Source organism: Nesoenas mayeri (genome assembly GCF_963082525.1).
Source record: "Nesoenas mayeri genome assembly, chromosome: 2".
Classification (NCBI taxonomy): Eukaryota; Metazoa; Chordata; class Aves; order Columbiformes; family Columbidae; genus Nesoenas; species Nesoenas mayeri.
The window spans coordinates 96,390,343-96,402,095 of NC_137543.1; the positions used below are offsets into that span (position 1 = coordinate 96,390,343).

Consider the following 11,753-nt stretch of genomic DNA (forward strand, 5'->3'; position numbering starts at 1 on the left):
GGAAGCCAAATAGGCCCCTTATATTCCAGGAGGAAGTAGTTGGTGATTTACTGAGCCACCTGGATCCTCACAAGTCTATGGGACCAGATGGGATCCATCCTAGGGTGATGAGGGAGCTAGCAGAAGAACTTGCCAAGCCGCTCTCCATCATCTTCCAACAGTCCTGGCTCACTGGCGAGGTCCCGTTTGATTGGAAATTGGCCAATGTTACCCCAGGCCACAAAAAGGGCTGCAAAGCTGGCCCTGGCAACTACAGGCCTGTCAGCCTGACCTCGGTGCCTGGCAGGGTTATGGAGCAGATCATCCTGAATGGAATCACACAGCACCTTCAGGATGGACAAGGGATCAGACCCAGCCAGCATGGGTTTAGGAGGGGCAGGTCCTGTCTGACCAACCTGATCTCCTTTTATGATCAGGTGACTCACCTGGTGGATGAGGGGAAAGCCGTGGATGTGGTCTAGCTGGACTTCAGCAAGGCCTTCGACACTGTCTCCCATAATATACTCCTGCAAAAGCTGGTAGCCCCGTGGCTTGGACAAGTGCGCTCTACGCTGGGTTAAGAACTGGCTGGAGGGCCGGGCCCAGAGAGTGCTGGTGAATGGGGCTGCATCCAGCTGGCGGCCAGTCACTAGTGGTGTCCCCCAGGGGTCAGTGTTGGGTCCAGTCCTGTTTAACATCTTTATTGACGATTTAGATGAGGGGATTGAGACCATCATCAGCAAATTTGCTGATGACACCAAGTTGGGAGGGAGTGTCGACCTGCTGGAAGGCAGGAGGGCTCTGCAGAGGGATCTGGATAGGCTGGAAAAATGGGCTGATTCCAATGGGATGAAGTTCAACAGTGCCAAGTGCCGAGTGCTGCACTTTGGTCACAACAACCCCCTGCAGCGCTACAGGCTGGGCGCAGAGTGGCTGGAGAGCAGTCAGACAGAAAGCGACCTGGGGGTACTAATTGACAGGAAGCTCAACATGAGCCATCAGTGTGCCCAGGTGGCCAAGAAGGCCCAATGGTATCCTGTCCTGTATCAAAAATAGCGTGGTCAGCAGGACAAGGGCAGTGATCCTTCCCTGTACTCTGCATTGGTGAGGCCACACCTGGAGTACTGTGTTCAGTTCTGGGCCCCTCAGTTCAGGGAAGACATTGAAGTGCTGGAGCGGGTCCAGAGAAGAGCAACACGACTGGTGAAGGGACTTGAACATAAGACCTATGGGAATAGGCTGAGGGAGCTGGGGTTGTTTAGTCTGGAGAAGAGGAGGCTTAGAGGTGACCTCATCACTCTCTATAACTACCTGAACGGAAGTTATAGCCAGCTGGGAATTGATCTCTTCTCCCAGGCAGTCAGCAATAGGACAAGGGGGCATGGGCTTAAACTCTGCCAGGGGAAATTTAGGCTGGATATTAGAAAGAAATTCTTTACAGAGGGAGTGGTCAGGCATTGGAACGGCCTGCCCAGGGAGGTGGTGGACTCGCCGTTCCTGGAGATTTTTAAACTGAGATTGGACATGGCACTTAGTGTCATGATCTAGTAAACGGACTAGAGTTGGACCAAAGGTTGGACTCGGTGACCTCTGAGGTCTTTTCCAACCCAGTCGATTCTGTGATTCTGTGATTCTGGAAAGGGGAAAGAAAAAGTTAACTGGGAAAAAAAATCCACGTTTCCCACTTTCTGTCCACAAACTTTCCTGCAGCCTCTATATTCCCCAGCTGACATCTAGGGAAGCCACGGGTCTCAGCAGATACAATGATACACTAGAACTGATCCAAATCTTTCCTGTTTTTTTACTAGGTGCATCACTAGGAGCATGTTTCTGTCAATGTTAAAATCTATTATTGTAGCAGATCGCATCATGATTGTAAGTTCAAAAGACGACTTTTTCTCCCTTCCTCCCGTACTGCATTTCTGTTATTTACAGAGGGAGAGAGAAAGAAAAAAGTCTGAAGTATTTGTAAAATGTTAAGAAACTTTTCCTTTTTCCAGGCACGGTGCAGGTCCCACGGTGTCCTTTGGTCTCCGACGTTCTCCAGTGGCGTCCTGTGGTTTCCAGCGGTGTTCTTCAGTCTCCCACGGTCTCCTGCAATCTCCGGCGGTCCCCAGCGGGCTTCTGTGTGGATGCATTTCTAGTTGTTATTGTCTATATGTACATAGTTTTCTAAACTATATTGTCCATAGACACATCTCTAGGGAGAAGGAGAGAGAAAACAAAAGTCTTAATTATTTGCTGAAATGTGAAAACCTTTTTCCTTTTTAAACCAAGACACAGAGCCAATGGTGTCCTGTGGTTTCTAGCGGTGTCCTTCTGTCTCCTGCAGTCTCCTGTGGGGTTCTGTGGGCTTCTGTGTGCACACATTGATCGATTTAATTTTCTATATTTACATGTCTATGGGACGAGGAGCAGGAACAGAGGTAACCTAGGACCCATCTCAAGTTTGTTTCCACAACTCTCCCCAAGTACAGGATGTTTTGGAAAGATGGACCCAACTGGAAATCATTCTGCCTTTGAAATTGGGACCATGTTTTTGAAAGACCCTGTAGTATTGCTTGAGACACATCCCCTGGTCCCTCTGCTTCCAAATTTGCATGAAGCCTTGTATCAAGTCCCAAGCTCCATTCAATAGAGTCTGGTTAGGCACGGGCAAAAACAGTGTTAGTCCTATACCATGTATGAATAAAAATGTGTCCCACACCATTTTCCCCTTGTAAAAGAAAGGAAAACTAATATCCAAGAAATCCCCAAACGTATTAAGATGACCAACCATACATCAGTAAAAAGAAATCAATAATTCAATACAGAACACGGATAGTCAACCGAAAACGAAGGGACAATCCACCAGCTGCTGATCCAATGCTCTTTCCCGCGCTGTACTCTTTGCATATCAGTGGCTTCGTGGTTGTTCCTGTCACCTGCCTGCGCTGACTGGCACAGTCACTGTCACTGCCCAGCTGGCACTTCATCCCCCTCTGCTGCAGGGTGACACACCAGCCCTGCAGCTCCGCAGCGAGTCAAGCCCAGCGTTGCATCTCCCTGCCCTGGTCACGGCGAAGGGCTCCTGTGCCCAGCCCAGCAGGGCAGCGGCATCAGGGGGTTGCAAAGGTTGCGTTTCCCTTCAGGAGCCGACAGCCGAGTTGTTCGGAGTGACCCAGGAACTCGGCTCGTTTGAGAGCCCAGCCTGCAGCCCCAGGACAGCAGCAGCTGTCCCTCCTCTGAGAGGTGGGGGCGTTTCTGGAGGGAGCGTCACCCTCCGAGGCAGAGGACAGAGCTTCTGAAGGCGCGGTTCTTCTGGACTCTGACCCCGCCACAGAATGTGCAATGGCTGTACAAGTGGAAATACCGATTTTCTTTAGTGCTGTAGTGTTAAGAATGCAAAACGTGTTTGAAGAGACAGTGCTTTTTTGGCTCCAAGCCAATTCTACGGATGTTCGAGCGCTTCCAGAAATCCTTCTTGCAACAACCTTCTTGTGAGTTAATGAGAAGAGTCTCCACCGGCCACTCCACGCACAAGAAAAAGCCCGATGGAAGGGTGGGGGTGGCACATCGGGGCCACCGGGCTGTCGGCAGCGGTTGGAGCGGCGGCAGCTGCAGGAGGCTGCCCGGCTGGAGAAGAAGGGACAGGGGGCGGGAAGAGTTTTTCCTCCAGCTCTCTCTCGGGAGCAGCCAAACCGCGCGACTCCCGCTCGTTCCCGCGTTTACCGGCACACGGGGCGGGGCCGAGGAGCGACGGCTCTGCCATCCGCCCGTCGGGGCTGCTGGGTCGGTCTTTGCGGGAGGCGGTAGCGATTGGTCGGGTGTGTGTCCAGCACGGCGGCCAAGGCGAGCACCAGCCCCTCTGAGCTGCTGCTGCCGCTGCTGCTGCCGCTCGGGAACCGGCGCCGCGACGCTTCCGCGCTCTCCCGGTGCCCGGGCGGGGCTGCGCTGGGGTCCGTCTTGTGCCCGGCGGGCGGACGGGGAGGGCGAGGCCGCTTGTGGGCACGCGTGGGTGGCGCGGCCGGCGCCGCCGCTTGGTGGGCAGCTGGAGCGGGGGCAGCGGGTGTGCCCGCCGGGCCCGGCGGTGTCGGCCGGTACGGGAAAATCCCGCAGAAGATGGGTCAGACTTGTGAGTATTATTTCTGCTTGTTGGTGCTGTTTAATCTTTTGTTTGCTCTGTTAAGAAAGAAAGAAGGGTGATAGTAATAGGAAATTCCCTTCTGAAAGGAACAGAGGGCCCAATATGCAGAGTTGACCCTCATCTTAGGGAAGTTTGTAGCCTACCTGGAGCCCGGATCAAGGATATCGCTGGAGAGCTCCCCAGACTGGTGCACCCGAGAGACTACTACCCGCTGCTGGTCTTCCAGACAGATGGGGAGGAAGCTGCTTCCCGTAGTCTGAGGGCAATGAAGAATGATTTCAAGGTCTTGGGAAGGATGGTGAAAGACTCAGGGGCTCAAGTGATCTTTTCTTCACTCCTTCCATCTTCAAGTGACGATGTGGGATGGAATAGGAAAATTCATTCTCTAAATGGTTGGCTCCAAGAGTGGTGCTACAGGCAGGGCTTTGGATTTTTTGATAATAGTTGGTTCTATAAGACACCAATCCGAACAGTGTCACGTGGGAAAGGTTTATCTCAGAGGGGCAAAAGAATGCTGGGGCAGGAATTAGCTGGGCTCATTTGGAGAGCTTTAAACTAGGCTCGAAGGGGGATGGGGTTGTAGCTGGGCTTGTCCCAGTGGGGCAGCATTCTAAAACTGATGAGGCACCAGGTGGCCTCCTTTGCCTCTAGGGAGAAATCGGTGTGCTCTGCTCGGTCCCTGAAATGCCTCTACACCAATGCGCGCAGCATGGGGAATAAGCAGGAGGAGTTAGAATCCTATGTTCGGCTGGGAGATTATGATCTGGTGGCAATTACAGAAACATGGTGGGACAGTTCACATGACTGGAATGTGGTCATGGATGGCTATGCCCTTTTCAGAAAAGACAGGCCAGCCAGGCGTGGTGGTGGAGTTGCTCTCTATGTGAGAGAGCAACTACAATGTACTAAATTCTGCCCAGGAGTGGATGGTGAGCGAGTTGAGAGTGTATGGGTCAGGATCAAGGGGCAGGCTGGCAGGGGTGACACTGTTGTGGGTGTCTGTTACAGACCACCAGATCAGGCTGAGGAAGTTGATGAGGCCTTCTGTGGGCAGCTGAGAGTGGCCTCGCAGTCACAGGCCCTGGTTGTTGTGGGTGATTTTAACTTCCCTGATGTTTGCTGGAAGGACCATTCAGCCAGCCAGCCACAGTCCAGGAGGTTCCTCCAGTGCACTGATGAGAACTTCCTCATGCAGATGGTGGAGGAGCCGACTAGGAGAGGTGCACTGCTGGATCTCATCCTCACTAACAAGAAGGGGCTGGTCGAAGCAGTAAAGGTTGAGGGCTGCCTGGCTTGCAGTGACCACGAGATGGTGGAGTTCAGCATCTTGTGTGGCAGAAACAGAATAGCAAGTAGAATTGCAACCCTGGACTTTAGCAGGGCTAACTTTGGCCTTTTCAAGCAATTGCTGGGGGAAATCCCATGGGCAAGACTGCTTGAGGAAAAGGGGCCCAAGAGAGCTGGATTGCATTCAGAGATCGCTTCTTCCACGCTCATGATCAGAGCATCCCCACACGTAGGAAGTAAAGGAAGGGAGCCAGGAGGCCTGCGTGGTTGAATAGGGATCTGTTGGGTATGCTGAAGCAGAAGAGGAGAGTTCACAGGTCATGGAAGCAGGGGCTGGCCACTTGGGAAGAATATAAGGCTGCTGTTAGAGGACGTAGGAAGGCAGCTAGGATAGCCAAGGCCTCCTTAGAATTACAGCTGGCGAGAGGCGTCAAGGACAGCAAAAAGAACTTTTTCAAATACATAGCGGATAAAACTAATACCAGAGGCAATGTAGGCCCACTGATGAACGGGGTGGGTGCCCTGGTGGCGGAAGATACAGAGAAGGCAGAATTACTGAATGCCTTCTTTGTCTCTGTCTACTCTGCCAGAGGCTGTCCTGGGGAGCCCTGTACCCCTGGGACCCTGGATGAAGCCAGGTCAATGGAGGAGTTTGCTTTAGTCGATGAGGACTGGGTTAGGGAGCAATTAAATAGACTGGACATCCATAAATCCATGGGTCCAGACGGGATGCATCCGCGGGTGCTGAGGGAGCTGGCTGAGGTCATTGCTGGACCGCTCTCCATCATCTTTGCCAAGTCTTGGGAAATGAGAGAGGTGCCCGAGGATTGGAGGAAAGCAAATGTCACTCCAATCTTCAAAAAGGGTAAGAAGGAGGACCCGGGTAACTATAGACCGGTCAGCCTCACCTCTGTCCCTGGGAAAGTAATGGAACAACTTATCCTTGCTGCAATCTCAAGGCATATCAAGGATAAGAGGGTTATTAGGGGCAGTCAGCATGGCTTTACCAAGGGCAAGTCATGCTTGACCAACCTCATAGCCTTTTATGAGAATGTAACAAGGTGGATGGATGGTGGCAGAGCGGTGGATGTGGTCTACCTTGACTTCAGTAAAGCCTTTGACACAGTCTCCCACAGCATCCTAGTTGCTAAGTTGCGGAGGTGTGGTCTAGACAATAGAGTAGTGAGGTGGGATTGGACTAGATGATTGGACTAGATGATCTTTTGAGGTCCCTTCCAATCCCAAACATACTGTGATACTGTGATACTGTGAAAACTTGCTGTTAGGTCTGTGAGCAAAACGTGTTTGTGTTTTTGGTGCCAGCTGAGTAGTTTCTCCCTTGGCCTTCATCTCTAGGGGGTGATCGGTTCAGGGCAGCCATGCCCTTCTCCCCCCTCCTGTCTCCCCCCTTCCACCTTCACTCCCCGTCTCCCCTCTCCCCCGCTTACGCCTCTCCCCGTCTCCCCCCCTCCCATCTCCAAAACATTTTCAAGGACACAAAACACAAGGAATACAAGCCTTTATTTTAATTTTATTTTAGCTTCTTGAAGCTTGAAGGCTGGTTAGTTGGTTGCACTTCTTTAAGCCTGGTTTAGCTGAGCTGTTCTATGCTGGTTTGGGTAGGCTGTTCTAGCTAAGTTTAGAGCCACCTCGTGGAGCAGCAGGCGCCCAGCCCAAATGGCCCAAAGAAGCCGTGGCAAGGGGCCGTGCTCAGCGCTGCAGAGGAAGGCAAAAAACCCCCGGAGATGCTTGCTGTCCCACGTGGGGGGAAAAAAAGCCTTCCTCCCCCCAGCTGCAGGGCACGAGAGGCCATCTTCCTGGTGCTTGAGCAGCAGGCAGGAACCGAGCCAAAAGGGCCCAGAGGAGCTCTGCAAAGCGGTCATGCTCAATGCTGCAGAGGAAGGCAAAAAACCCCCAGGGACCAGTGCCAATCTGCCCCAGGGGAAGAAATTCCTTCCTGACCCCAGTGCCGGCGATCGGCTGTTCCCTGAGCATGTGAGCCAGACCTGGCTCCTTGTCCCACAGGCTGCTCACGCCCCCCAGGACCTGCCCAAGCCCTAGCCTATCCTACCCTATCCTACCTTGAGCTCGAGCCATCTCCCGGACTGCTGAGAGCGCCCAAATGCCTCTGACCTTCGAAAAATCCTTCCAGCAGTCCTGTCAGGAATTCCTAACCAAACCTGGGAAAAAGAAACAAAATGCCAGAGATGAGAATTACTGAATGCAACAAGACGACATAAGAGAGATGATGGAGGAAAACAGCAAGAGGGGAGGGAGACGAGGAGCAGAGAACACATAAGTCAAGGAAACCCTTGCATCTCACCCAATCAGAGGAGTAAGAGAAGGGTTCCCAAAGACCAGGCTCTGAAGAAAAAGCATACCTCGTAAGCTGTTGTCTCCAAGTCTCCAAACTTTTCCTTTTTTTGAGGCAAGGTGCAGGTCCCACCGTGTCCTACGGTGTCCTTCGGTCTCTGGCGGTCTCCACTGGGCTTCTGTGCACACACACATACATACATCTAGCTTTTACTTTCTAGATCTCCATATTTCTATTAACTCTATAGTCTGCATACAGGGAGAAGGAGAGAGAAAGAAGAAGTCTGAATGGTTTGTGCAATGTGAAAACCTTTTCCCTTGAAGGCAAGCTCCAGCTCCAGCGCTGTCCTCGGGTGTCCTGGTGTCTCTGGCGCTGTCCCCCGGTGTGTGGTGGCTCCTAAGGACTCCTCCCGGTGCTCTGGGGCTGCCGAGCAGAAGATGGCAGCGACTCTCCTCGCCTCTTGCCCAGGCCCCAGCGCAGAGGAGATGCCCCGGCATGAGGGCCGGGGGTGCGGGCTGGGAAGCCGGGCTCACCTGTGGCTGCAGAGCGGCTGCTGGTCCGGCCCATCCCCCGGAGGTGGCTAGTGGCGGCTGCGGGGGCGGCGCCGCTTGTGGCCAGGCGCCTGTTTGGGGGCTCTGGGAGAGCCCCCGGCCGTCCTGCGGCGCTTCGGGCACCACGGCGCCGGAGCCGGTCCGGCCATGCTGGTGCTGGGCCCCTGCAGCCCCGCCTGAGGCGGATCCACCTCCATCGCCTCCTCCTCCTGCCGAGGCGGATCCACCTCCATGGGCTCCGCCTCTTCCCGGGGTGGGTCAATCTCCATTGGCTCCTCTTGCCTGTGGGCGGTGCTGCTGCTCCCGGCCCGCAGCCGCCGTTTGGGCGGCGGAGCCATCCCGGGGGGTCCCTGAGCCTCCTCTCGCTGCTTCGCGTCGATCCGGCGCTGTCGTCCGCGGCCTCTTCTCTGCGAGCGATGGCGCAGCTGGCACAGCTGTGCTCCAACTGCCATCACAGAGGCTCGCGGCGTCCCCAACGGACGCTGCGGTGGCCGGCATGGCGGCCCCCAGGGCCACGAGGCCCCGTTTGGACACTGTGTTTGACCAGCACGACAAACCCGGTCGTTGTGTTGCAGAATTCTGCTCTGCTAAGGGATTCTGATATTTCTTTAGTGCTGTGGTGTTAAGAATGCCAAAGGTGTTTCAAGAGACAGCGCTTTTTTGGCTCCAAGCCACTTCTGTGGATGTTCAAGCGTTTCCAGAAATCCTTCTTGCAACAACCCTCTTGTGAGTTACAGACTTGTGAGTATTATTTCTGCTTGTTGTTGCTGTTCAGTCTTTTGTTTGCTGAGGGAGAGCTTGCTGTAAGATCTGTGGGCAAGACGTGTTTGTGGTTTTGGAATATTTGCCAGCTGAGTAGTTTCTCCCTTCGACTTCATCTCTAGGGGTGATGGGTTCAGGGCAGCCGTGCCAGAGAGTAGCAGTTGCACGATTGATGCTTGTAATCGGGTTCCTAATTGGGAGCCTTTATTTTGCGTGGGTTGTGTGTTGAACTGCTCAGTAGTGAGTTTGGTTTGACGTTTCCTGAAGGTCTAGGCAAAGATTAAAAAAAGGAGTGGACTTAAAGAGAAGAATGTATTATTTTGTCATGCCATGTTGCTATTTGAAACCTGTATTGATTGATTATGGGTGATATTCAAGAAGTTGCCGAGACTTAGAGGGCAAATCTTGCTGTGCTGAGCAGAAGAGTGCAATGGATCTGTTTGGTTGCCAGGCAGCTTTCTTGACCCGTGTGGCCAGTTTATCAAGATTGCACTGCACGCCTGAGAGAGTGAGAGAGATCCCCTCCCTCCCTAAATAATTCCCATGACGCTAATGGGATGAAATACTTGTATCGGTCAGCCTGGATGTCAGTCCAGCTCTGCCCCATCTCTGCCCCCCTTCCTCGATACGTCACATCTGTGGGCAGAGCAGTGAGAATGTCCTTGGCTCTCAGACCAGAGCAACCAAAAACATTAGCTCTGTGCTGGGGTGTTATCTCGTGTTCTCAAACTAATTCCAAATAATGACTGTGCGAGCTGTGAAAAAGAAAGGTTTCTAACTCCATGAAGAAAATGAGTTCACTTTCAGTCAAACCCACACAATTTCAGGTATGGAGCCCTCAGGGCTCTCTCAGGGCTTGTCATGCAGACCTCCAGGGTAAGTCATGCTTGACCAACCTCATAGCCTTTTATGAGAATGTTACAAGGTGGATGGATGATGGCAGAGCCGTGGATGTGGTCTACCTTGACTTCAGTAAAGCCTTTGACACAGTCTCCCACAGCATCCTAGTTACTAAGTTGCGGAGGTGTGGTCTAGACAATAGAGTAGTGAGGTGGGTTACAAACTGGCTTAAGGAGAGAAGCCAGAGAGTGGTAGTCAATGGTGCGGAGTCTAGTTGGAGGCCAGTATCTAGTGGAGTGCCTCAGGGGTCAGTACTGGGGCCAGTATTATTCAATATATTCATTAATGACTTAGACGAGGGAATAGAGTGTACTATCAGCAAGTTTGCTGATGACACTAAGCTGGGAGGAGTGGCTGACACGCCAGAAGGCTGTGCTGCCATCCAGCGAGACCTAGACAGGCTGGAGAGTTGGGCAGGGAATAACCTAATGAAATTTAACAAGGAAAAGTGTAGAGTCCTGCATCTGGGCAGGAACAACCCCAGGTTCCAGTATCGGTTGGGAAATGACATATTAGAGAGCAGTGTAGGGGAAAGGGACCTGGGGATCCTGGTGGACAACAGGATGACCATGAGCCAGCACTGTGCCCTTGTGGCCAGGAAGGCCAATGGCATCCTGGGATGTATTAGAAGGGGGGTGGTTAGTAGATCAAGAGAGGTCCTCCTTCCCCTCTACTCTGCCCTGGTGAGACCCCATCTGGAATATTGTGTCCAGTTCTGGGCCCCTCAGTTCAAGAAGGACAAGGAACTGCTGGAGAGGGTCCAGCGTAGGGCAACCAAGATGATTAAGGGAGTGTAGCACCTCCCTTATGAGGAAAGGCTGAGGGAGCTGGGTCTCTTTAGTTTGGAGAAGAGGAGACTGAGGGTTGACCTTATTAATGTTTATAAATCTATAAAGGGTGAGTGCCATGAGGATGGAGCCAGGCTCTTCTCGTTGGCAAACAATGATAGGACAAGGGGCAATGGGTCTGTAACTTGTTTGGGTTTTGCCTGTTTCTTTCTACCTTCTTTGGTGTTCTGTTTTTGTTGTTGTTGTTGTTTCTATTGTTGTTTTGGTTTTGTTGGGTTTTTCTAGGTTGGTTTCATCTGGTTGGTTTAGGTCAGTTTCTAGGAGTTGGTTTTGGTAGGCTTTTTGAGACTGGTTGTTTGACACCGTATTACGCTGTTGGTAGGTTGTGTGTTCGTAGGTCACTGAAGGCTGGTTGTTTTAGGTTAAGGTCTGTGAAGTTTGGTTTAGGTTGTCAGTCTTTGATTGCTTGCTTCAGGTTTGCTGGTTTAGCTTGGTTTCGGTTGGTTAGTTTAGGTGGGTTGGTTTAGGTTGTGTGATGTGATTTTCTTACCGCTGATCTATGTTGTTTAGCTTCGGAGGTTTCTTTTTCTTGGTTTTGCTGGGTTCATTGGTTGGTGCTGTCTTCTGACGATTTTGTAGCACTGGTTGTGTTAGTTTGGTTTAGGTTTCTGGTTTTAGTAGCTTGGTTCAGTTTGTTGAGGTCGTTTGAGGTTGGTTTGAGGCAGGTTCTTTGAGGGTGGTTGTGAGAGGCTGTTTGCTGAAGGCTGGTGGGTGCAGGTTGCTTGATGTAGGTGATTTTTGGTTGAAGGTGTCTTCCGTTGGTTGTTGTAGGTGGCGTATCTGAAGCTGTTTTCATTGAGGCCATTTTCGGTAGTTTGGTTTAGGTTTGTTTAGATGATTTTAAGTTGATTGGTTGGTTGGTTATTTTAGGTTGTTTCTTTTCAGTAGGCAGTTTAGGTGGGTTGGTGGGTGTCTGTGTTTTCAGGTAGGTTGGTTTAGGCAGGTTTGGTTTACATTGTTTAGGTTGCTTGGAGGGTTTCTGTTGA

At 52.0% G+C, this 11,753-nt stretch overlaps 1 long non-coding RNA gene across 1 annotated transcript; it reads right to left on the reverse strand.

The window, feature by feature from the left end:
• Positions 1–6,911: 6,911 nt before the first annotated feature.
• LOC308038149 lies at positions 6,912–8,485 on the reverse strand. The gene is made up of 4 exons (XR_013921902.1): positions 8,240–8,485; positions 8,016–8,129; positions 7,774–7,884; positions 6,912–7,572 (listed from the first exon to the last, which is right to left on the reverse strand). It is a non-coding gene; the product is annotated as an uncharacterized lncRNA (long non-coding RNA).
• Positions 8,486–11,753: the final 3,268 nt, after the last annotated feature.